Source organism: Dermacentor silvarum, chromosome 6, assembly GCF_013339745.2.
Source record: "Dermacentor silvarum isolate Dsil-2018 chromosome 6, BIME_Dsil_1.4, whole genome shotgun sequence".
NCBI classification, from domain to species: Eukaryota; Metazoa; Arthropoda; class Arachnida; order Ixodida; family Ixodidae; genus Dermacentor; species Dermacentor silvarum.
Window position 1 is genome coordinate 116790543 of NC_051159.1, and position 10343 is coordinate 116800885.

Sequence of the window (10343 nt, forward strand, 5' to 3'; positions counted from 1 at the left end):
CGGACAAAAATGAAACGCGATCACTGCGCGGTGTACGCTTTGTTTCATGATTACAAGGTGAGGTGTCAGGTCATATGCGTCACATGGGATGTACCCTAGAGGCTTGTACTATACCAACGTGCGACAGGCGCTGCTTTTCTAAACATTGCCCGATTCCGGTATGCTCACTCTTGTGAACCGGTGAAAGCAATACCCCTCAGATCCCCTCCAACAGGGACTATCTGAGGCTGTGAAAGTGACACGTACGGGAGATCCCGCACAGAGCTCCGTACGTGCAACGCGTCTTTCGATCCAGCCCTGCGTTTTTTTCATTTCAATTTACGCTCGAGGGCTTATATTACATATGTATATAAGTGCACGGGCAACGCGATACACAGGTATTTCTGCTTGCGTTGTGGAGGAAAAGGGAAATTGGGGAGATAGATAAAGAGGGTAAGGCAGCGCCTTTTCGAACAATGAGCAATCTTTCTGTGAAAACGGGCCCCAGTGACCGATTTCATGAACTTAGAAACATCTAAATAAATTCCGGCAGCACTTGTGCAATATGGAAATCTATGGTCTCGTTCATTTTTGCCTATATGTATCGAGAAAAGGGGTATCGACTCACACGTCGATATGATGACTTAAGTGTGCCCCAATAAAGGTAAGTTGCGCATCACTAAGTTCACATTAACCATACAGACAAAGTTGGCGTCGGGCGGCTTCTTGGGATGAAAACCGGTTGTGGGGTTCCTGTAAACGCTAGCAGGTTGGGCCGAGCCGAGTTCAGTCAAGCCGCCTGAAAAGCAAGGGTTGACTCCATGGAGGAAGGAAAAATATAGGATGGAGCACTACGTCACGCAGCCACCCTTTGCAAGCGAACACTCCGAGTAGCCAGCAGTGGTAGCCCAACATGTGATCGAGATCACGGAGAATCGAGAACCCTTCTATCAATCGACACTCTGATCGCTCGACTTAATTAGCTGTGACACAAAAACGGGGGGAATCGAAAATCGAATACTGCAGCGAACATGCCATGATGCACATAATAAATCTACATAGTGGAAAACATGGATGCGGGCAAGATAGAAGGATAGAGGAGGACTCACTCACAACTGAAACATTATTCGGGAAATCATGTAATATAATATGCCCATTAGAAGATTACCCTGCTTAAACAAAAGCTATCACTGTCATTTATAGTCAGCTATGTTCACTAGGGACCCCCAGAGCAGTTCAGTTATGAGTTTGCGCTGGTGTAGTCTTCCATCGTTCCTTTTACGCTCTGTACATCGATTTTGAATCATAAGCCATTTCCCTCAGCTTCCGGTGAAACTGCCATGACACGTTGTTCGTGATTTACACAGGGTTTAGGCTTGCTAAAATGATCTGGTTTTATTCCGGCTCGTCCGCCATCGGGCGCTTGTTACCAGTATGCCGAAGAAATTCTAAATTCTTGAAATAATTACGAACTTGGCCCGGTTTTGGGCTGACATTTTAATTGGCTGTAGGCGTAGCTTTATTTTTCGGGAAAGTCCATCTGAGCATATCCGTTTATTCATCACGTAAATCGGCGACAGCATGAAGAGTGATATTCTCGCTGAACCGGCGCTTTTGATGGAGATGATTTGACCTACCTGCACCGCCATTTTAATGGGGTATAACATTTTTAAAGCGATACTTTCTTAGCAAACACCCCTGCGCCTCACTTGCTAACCATGGCCGCCTGCTGCTGCTGCTGCTGCTGCTTGTCCGTTCTCGCCGAATAGCCCACACTCGAATGAATGGATACTGTGAGCGTCCCCTTTGAAAAGGGGCGGTGGGTTGCGCCAGCAAGCTCTTGTAATATTTTGCTTAATGTCCTACCTTTGTTAAAAAAATAACACACAAAGACTTCCCAGCCTCAAAATGTTTGAACCATTGTTGTGAACTTCGTTTTTCTACGCCTCCGTTCTTTGTGGTATCCCTATTTTTCTGCCACGAAACCTCCAAACGCCTTTTACTAATCTCGAGTGCGGACATGTTTACTTCCCCCCTGCTATCCCTGAACCCACCTGCTTCAAGGAGGCCAGCAGTGCCTAAACCAACAGCTGAGTAGAAATCTTCAAATTCTAACAAAACATGGTCCATCGTTTCTTCAGCTTTACAGCAGCAAGCACATCCTTCTTCTCCCTTGGTGTACATTGCTTTATAACTGCACGATCTAAGGCATCCTCAGCTCGCTTAGAAAAAAAGCTTCCCTTTGGGCTATCATAAATTGTTTCTTTCCTGATTTCGTTTTTATTTCTATATAGGTACTTACTCATAGAAGGCTTCCTTTCCGTTGCCGCCACCCAGGGGATTCTCTCAGCCTCTTTGACTTTGCGTTTGATGTTTTTTGCTGCCATGTTACTTACTATACCGGCCATATATTTGCTCTTAGGCTTTCTAGTTCTTTGACTATACTGTGAGTCAATATTCTTCCTGTACAAATACTTGAATACTCTCGCAACGCATCTTTTCACTTTAATATTCCCCAGTCATTCATCGAAATCAATTCTACTGAGTTTCCCTCAATCAAAACTTGCCCAGCCAATACAGCTTCATTTGTAGTCTTCCCATGATTGCCCAATGCGAAGCGTCCCACTGACCTTTGGTTTGTCACCGAGTCCTGATAATACCCTGACCTCAAGCAGACAAACGAATTTACAAATGTAAGGCCAGGAAACATTACACGCTTCCACATACCCCGGCGCACCTCGTACCTATTTTATCCGCTTAGCGCTCTGTGTTTCATTATAGCAGCATTTCTCTTCCCCTTTGTTATTATTGTTTTTTTCCCTGTGTGTCCATATATCTATTGACTTCGTTTATCCATACATCAAAATATTTGCATTCTTTTACCGGAGGTACTTCCACGCCCTGTATTGACACTGTCTGTACACTGTTTTAATTTAATACAAAAAAACCCCTTATTTTTAACGCTACATTTCAATCCTAAATTCTAACTTCCTGTCCCCAGATATTAGCCAGACGTTGCATATCACTTTGCCTTTTAGCAAGCAACACAGTGTCGTCCGCATAAAACAAACTTGGAAGCTGCTGCTCTACTATCGTGCCCGCCTGTTTGTATGAGAGATCAAACCCGATATTTATTCTGTCTAGCGCCTTTTCCATCCTTACCATGTACATCAAAACAGCAGCGGGGTTAAAAGGTAAGAACCGCGATGAGACGGGAGAGAGGGCACCGGAGGATATGGCCTCACTTTGCGCATGGGTTGCGCCACTTGACAACCACGTGGACGGTCGCATTTGCGCCTCCAAGGTCAGGTCGGTTACCCCCAAAAAATCGCGCAGAGAGCCAGGTTACCTTTTCAAACGCCTTAAACACTGGTTGCGTTCAAAGCTGCATTACATTCCTTGCCAACATGAATAAAGCGTTCAGTTACACTTTACACTAAAAACACACATGTTTAAGCCCTACTTATGGTTTTACGGAAAGCTTCGCTGTATAAAGATTCCAACAGGGCACGCTGGATGTCCTGCATTCTTAGGGAAAGTCAGTCTCGGCCTATCCGTTTATTCAACGCGTATATATATACAGGCGTCAGCACAGGTATTAGAAGGGTTATTGATGTATTCGCTGAACCAACAATTTCGAGAGAAGTGATTGGACCGACATCACGCCGACATTCCAATCGGGTGCAGGCTGACCCTTCCTTCCCGCAAAAGCGAATTTATTCATTCCGTTTAATCATCGCGTACACAGGCGACAACACTTACATTAGCATGGAGAGTGATGTATGTGACGAACCAGCGCTTTCCAGAGAACTGATGTGCGCCATGGTTGCGCCGACATTTCATGAGCTATAGGCTTACCTTTTTTTTTCGCGAAAGTCAATCTACGCATATACATTTATCCATCGCAGAAATAGACGTCAGCACTTGTATTAGCATGGGGAGTGAGTGACCTATTGCCTTAAGCAGCACTTTCGCGAGAAATGATTTCAACTGCTGCACAGACACTTCATAGCGCTATGGGCTTACCATTGTTCACCACAAATGCCAATTTGTGCAATCCGTTAATCCATAAGAGGCAACACTTGCATTACCATGCAGTGATGTATGTGACGAACTACCGCATTCCAGAGAATGCAGTGCACCATGGTTGCGCCGATATTTTACAAGGCTGTATGCTTACCATCCCCGCAAATGCCAATTTGTGCAATCCGTTAATCCATCACGCGTAAATAGGCCGCAACACTTGCATTACCATACAGAGCGATGTATGAGACAAACAACCGCATTCCAGAGAATTGAGCGAGCCATGGTTGGCTCGCTTACCTTTTGACTTTAGACATTTGACTTACCTTTTTTTCTTGCAAAAGCCGCTTTGCGCAATCCATTTATTCATCGCGTAAATAGGCAGCAACGCTTGTATTAGCATGGAGAGTGATGTATGTGACAAACTAGCGCATTCCAGAGAATTCAGTGCACTATGGTTGCGCCGACATTTTACTGGGCTATAGGCTTACCTTTTTTTCTTGCAAAAGCCGATTTGCGCAATTCATTTATTCATCGCGTAAATAGGCAGCAACGCTTGTATTAGCATGGAGAGTGATGTATGTGACGAACTAGCGCATTCCGAAGAATTCAGTGCACAATGGTTGCGCCGACATTTTACTGGGCTATAGGCTTACCTTTTTTTCTTGCAAAAGCCGATTTGCGCAATTCATTTATTCATCGCGTAAATAGGCAGTAACACTTGTATTAGCATGGAGAGTGATGTATGTGACGAACTAGCGCATTCCAGAGAATTCAGTGCACAATGGTTGCGCCGACATTTTACTGGGCTATAGGCTTACCTTTTTTTCTTGCAAAAGCCGATTTGCGCAATTCATTTATTCATCGCGTAAATAGGCAGTAACGCTTGTATTAGCATGGAGAGTGATGTATGTGTCGAACTAGCACATTCCGGAGAATTCAGTGCACAATGGTTGCGCCGACATTTTACTGGGCTATAGGCTTACCTTTTTTTCTTGCAAAAGCCGATTTGCGCAATTCATTTATTCATCGCGTAAATAGGCAGTAACACTTGTATTAGCATGGAGAGTGATGTATGTGACGAACTAGCGCATTCCAGAGAATTCAGTGCACAATGGTTGCGCCGACATTTTACTGGGCTATAGGCTTACCTTTTTTTCTTGCAAAAGCCGATTTGCGCAATTCATTTATTCATCGCGTAAATAGGCAGTAACGCTTGTATTAGCATGGAGAGTGATGTATGTGTCGAACTAGCACATTCCGGAGAATTCAGTGCACAATGGTTGCGCCGACATTTTACTGGGCTATAGGCTTACCTTTTTTTCTTGCAAAAGCCGATTTGCGCAATTCATTTATTCATCGCGTAAATAGGCAGTAACACTTGTATTAGCATGGAGAGTGATGTATGTGACGAACTAGCGCATTCCAGAGAATTCAGTGCACTATGGTTGCGCCGACATTTTACTGGGCTATAGGCTTACCTTTTTTTCTTGCAAAAGCCGATTTGTGCAATTCATTTATTCATCGCGTAAATAGGCAGTAACGCTTGTATTAGCATGGAGAGTGATGTATGTGACGAACTAGCGCATTCCAGAGAATTCAGTGCACTATGGTTGCGCCGACATTTTACTGGGCTATAGGCTTACCTTTTTTCTTGCAAAAGCCGATTTGCGCAATCCATTTATTCATCGCGTAAATAGGCAGCAACGCTTGTATTAGCATGGAGAGTGATGTATCTGACGAACTAGCACATTCCAGAGAATTCAGTGCACTATGGTTGCTGCTGAGATTTGACTGGGCTATAGGCTTACCTTTTTTCTTGCAAAAGCCGATTTGGGCAATTCGTTTATTATTGCGATAGCAATTATATGGACACTCAAAAGCAGATTTCTGCCGTCGGCGTCGCCGTCGCCGTAGCCGTCGCCGTCGCCGTGAGGTTCCGTATGACGTCAATGGAGATGAAATCGTCGCCGCGCGCCGAACGCTGTATGTGCGAGTGAAAGGGCGCGAGGGGCGCGCGCTTTCACGGGGAGTGAACGCACGGCGGAGAACAAACGCGCGTTCTGCGCCGTGCTCGTTTAAGGGCTGCAGAAGTAAGCGTCTCTTTCCTCCTTTACAATCACCATATATGTAGAGCAAACGCGCCTTCTTCCAACGCGCGAGAGGCCGTGGGGGAGGGGGGGGGAAGGGAGGCAACGTTTAGCTGCGGCACCAAGTGCCTATTTATATCAGAGGCTCCGGCAAGAGTCGCCAACGCCGCACGCATTTTGAGCGAACGCGGGCAAAAGGCCGACGGCGTCGACAATAGTTCTGCGTGTTGCCGGTGCTGCTGCATGTCCAAGTTTATACAGCTGATAAAGCTAATATCATTACTCCGTATAGCTCTCTACAAATTTGCTATCGCAATTGATTCTCCGCCTTTCAGGTGAAACTGCGACAACTTTTTTCATCGTGTAAATAGGCAGTAACGCTTGTATTAGCATGGAGAGTGATGTATGTGACGAACTAGCGCATTCCGGAGAATTCAGTGCACTATGGTTGCGCCGACATTTTACTGGGCTATAGGCTTACCATTTTTTCTTGCAAAAGCCGATTTGCGCAATCCATTTATTCATCGCGTAAATAGGCAGCAACGCTTGTATTAGCATGGAGAGTGATGTATCTGACGAACTAGCGCATTCCAGAGAATTCAGTGCACTATGGTTGCGCCGACATTTTACTGGGCTATAGGCTTACCTTTTTATTGCGATAGCAATTATATGGACACTCAAAAGCAGATTTCTGCCGTCGGCGTCGCCGTCGCCGTCGCCGTCGCCGTTGCCGTCGCCATCGCCGTCGCCGTCGCCGTGAGGTTCCGTATGACGTCATTTGGAGAAGAAATCGTCGCCGCGCGCCGAACGCTGTATGTGCGAGTGAAAGGGCGCGAGGGGCGCGTCTTTCACGAGGAGTGAACGCACGGCGGAGAACAAACGCGCGTTCTGCGCCGTGCTCGCTTAAGGGCTGCAGAAGTAGGCGTCTCTTTTCTCCTTTACAATCACCATATATGTAGAGCAAACGCGCCTTCTTCAGACGCGTGAGAGGCCGTGGGGGAGGGGGAGGGAAGGGAGGCGACGTTTAGCTGCGGCACCAAGTGCCTATTTATATCAGAGGCTCCAGCAACAGTCACCAACGCCGCACGCATTTTGAGCTAACGCGGGCAAAACGCCGATGGCGTCGACAACAGTTCTGCATGTTGTTGCTACCAAAGCCGCTCACCTTACTTCGTATGACATTGCTGTGTTGCTATCGCATTCATTGCTTCGCCCTTAGGGCGAAACTGTGACATTTTTTTTCTTGCAAAAGCCGATTTGCGCAATCCATTTATTCATCGCGTAAATAGGCAGCAACGCTTGTATTAGCATGGAGAGTGATGTATGTGACGAACTAGCGCATTCCAGAGAATTCAGTGCACTATGGTTGCGGCGACATTTTACTGGGCTATAGGCTTACCTTTTTTTCTTGCAAAAGCCGATTTGCGCAATTCATTTATTCATCGCGTAAATAGGCAGCAACGCTTGTATTAGCATGGAGATTGATGTATGTGACGAACTAGCGCTTTCCAGTGAATTCAGTGCACAATGGTTGCGCCGACATTTTACTGGGCTATAGGCTTACCTTTTTTTCTTGCAAAAGCCGATTTGCGCAATTCATTTATTCATCGCGTAAATAGGCAGCAACGCTTGTATTATCATGGAGTGTGATGTATCTGACGAACTAGCGCATTCCAGAGAATTCAGTGCACTATGGTTGCACCGACATTTTACTGGGCTATAGGCTTACCTTTTTTTCTTGCAAAAGCCGATTTGCGCAATCCATTTATTCATCGCGTAAATAGGCAGCAACGCTTGTATTAGCATGGAGAGTGATGTATCTGACGAACTAGCTCATTCCAGAGAATTCAGTGCACTATGGTTGTGCTGAGATTTGACTGGGCTATAGGCTTACCTTTTTTCTTGCAAAAGCCGATTTGGGCAATTCGTTTATTATTGCGATAGCAATTATATGGACACTCAAAAGCAGATTTCTGCCGTCGGCGTCGCCGTCGCCGTAGCCGTCGCCGTCGCCGTGAGGTTCCGTATGACGTCAATGGAGATGAAATCGTCGCCGCGCGCCGAACGCTGTATGTGCGAGTGAAAGGGCGCGAGGGGCGCGCGCTTTCACGGGGAGTGAACGCACGGCGGAGAACAAACGCGCGTTCTGCGCCGTGCTCGTTTAACGGCTGCAGAAGTAAGCGTCTCTTTCCTCCTTTACAATCACCATATATGTAGAGCAAACGCGCCTTCTTCCGACGCGCGAGAGGCCGTGGGGGAGGGGGGGGGAGGGGGGGAAGGGAGGCAACGTTCAGCTGCGGCACCAAGTGCCTATTTATATCAGAGGCTCCGGCAAGAGTCGCCAACGCCGCACGCATTTTGAGCGAACGCGGGCAAAAGGCCGACGGCGTCGACAATAGTTCTGCGTGTTGCCGGTGCTGCTGCATGTCCAAGTTTATACAGCTGATAAAGCTAATATCATTACTCCGTATAGCTCTCTACAAATTTGCTATCGCAATTGATTCTCCGCCTTTCAGGTGAAACTGCGACAACTTTTTTCATCGTGTAAATAGGCAGCAACGCTTGTATTAGCATGGAGAGTGATGTATGTGACGAACTAGCGCATTCCGGAGAATTCAGTGCACTATGGTTGCGCCGACATTTTACTGGGCTATAGGCTTACCATTTTTTCTTGCAAAAGCCGATTTGCGCAATCCATTTATTCATCGCGTAAATAGGCAGCAACGCTTGTATTAGCATGGAGAGTGATGTATCTGACGAACTAGCGCATTCCAGAGAATTCAGTGCACTATGGTTGCGCCGACATTTTACTGGGCTATAGGCTTACCTTTTTTCTTGCAAAAGCCGATTTGCGCAATCCATTTATTCATCGCGTAAATAGGCAGCAACGCTTGTATTAGCATGGAGAGTGATGTATGTGACGAACTAGCGCATTCCAGAGAATTCAGTGCACTATGGTTGCGCCGACATTTGACTGGGCTATAGGCTTACCTTTTTTTCTTGCAAAAGCCGATTTGCGCAATTCATTTATTCATCGCGTAAATAGGCAGCAACGCTTGTATTAGCATGGAGAGTGATGTATGTGACGAACTAGCGCATTCCAGAGAATTCAGTGCACTATGGTTGCGCCGACATTTTACTGGGCTATAGGCTTACCTTTTTTTCTTGCAAAAGCCGATTTGCGCAATTCATTTATTCATCGCGTAAATAGGCAGCAACGCTTGTATTAGCATGGAGAGTGATGTATCTGACGAACTAGCGCATTCCAGAGAATTCAGTGCACTATGGTTGCGCCGACATTTTACTGGGCTATAGGCTTACCTTTTTTTCTTGCAAAAGCCGATTTGCGCAATCCATTTATTCATCGCGTAAATAGGCAGCAACGCTTGTATTAGCATGGAGAGTGATGTATCTGACGAACTAGCGCATTCCAGAGAATTCAGTGCACTATGGTTGCGCCGACATTTTACTGGGCTATAGGCTTACCTTTTTTTCTTGCAAAAGCCGATTTGCGCAATCCATTTATTCATCGCGTAAATAGGCAGCAACGCTTGTATTAGCATGGAGAGTGATGTATGTGACGAACTAGCGCATTCCAGAGAATTCAGTGCACTATGGTTGCGCCGACATTTTACTGGGCTATAGGCTTACCTTTTTTTCTTGCAAAAGCCGATTTGCGCAATTCATTTATTCATCGCGTAAATAGGCAGTAACGCTTGTATTAGCATGGAGAGTGATGTATGTGACGAACTAGCGCATTCCGGAGAATTCAGTGCACTATGGTTGCGCCGACATTTTACTGGGCTATAGGCTTACCTTTTTTTCTTGCAAAAGCCGATTTGCGCAATTCATTTATTCATCGCGTAAATAGGCAGTAACGCTTGTATTAGCATGGAGAGTGATGTATGTGACGAACTAGCGCATTCCAGAGAATTCAGTGCACTATGGTTGCGCCGACATTTTACTGGGCTATAGGCTTACCTTTTTTTCTTGCAAAAGCCGATTTGCGCAATTCATTTATTCATCGCGTAAATAGGCAGTAACACTTGTATTAGCATGGAGAGTGATGTATGTGACGAACTAGCGCATTCCAGAGAATTCAGTGCACTATGGTTGCGCCGACATTTTACTGGGCTATAGGCTTACCTTTTTTTCTTGCAAAAGCCGATTTGCGCAATTCATTTATTCATCGCGTAAATAGGCAGTAACGCTTGTATTAGCATGGAGAGTGATGTATGTGACGAACTAGCG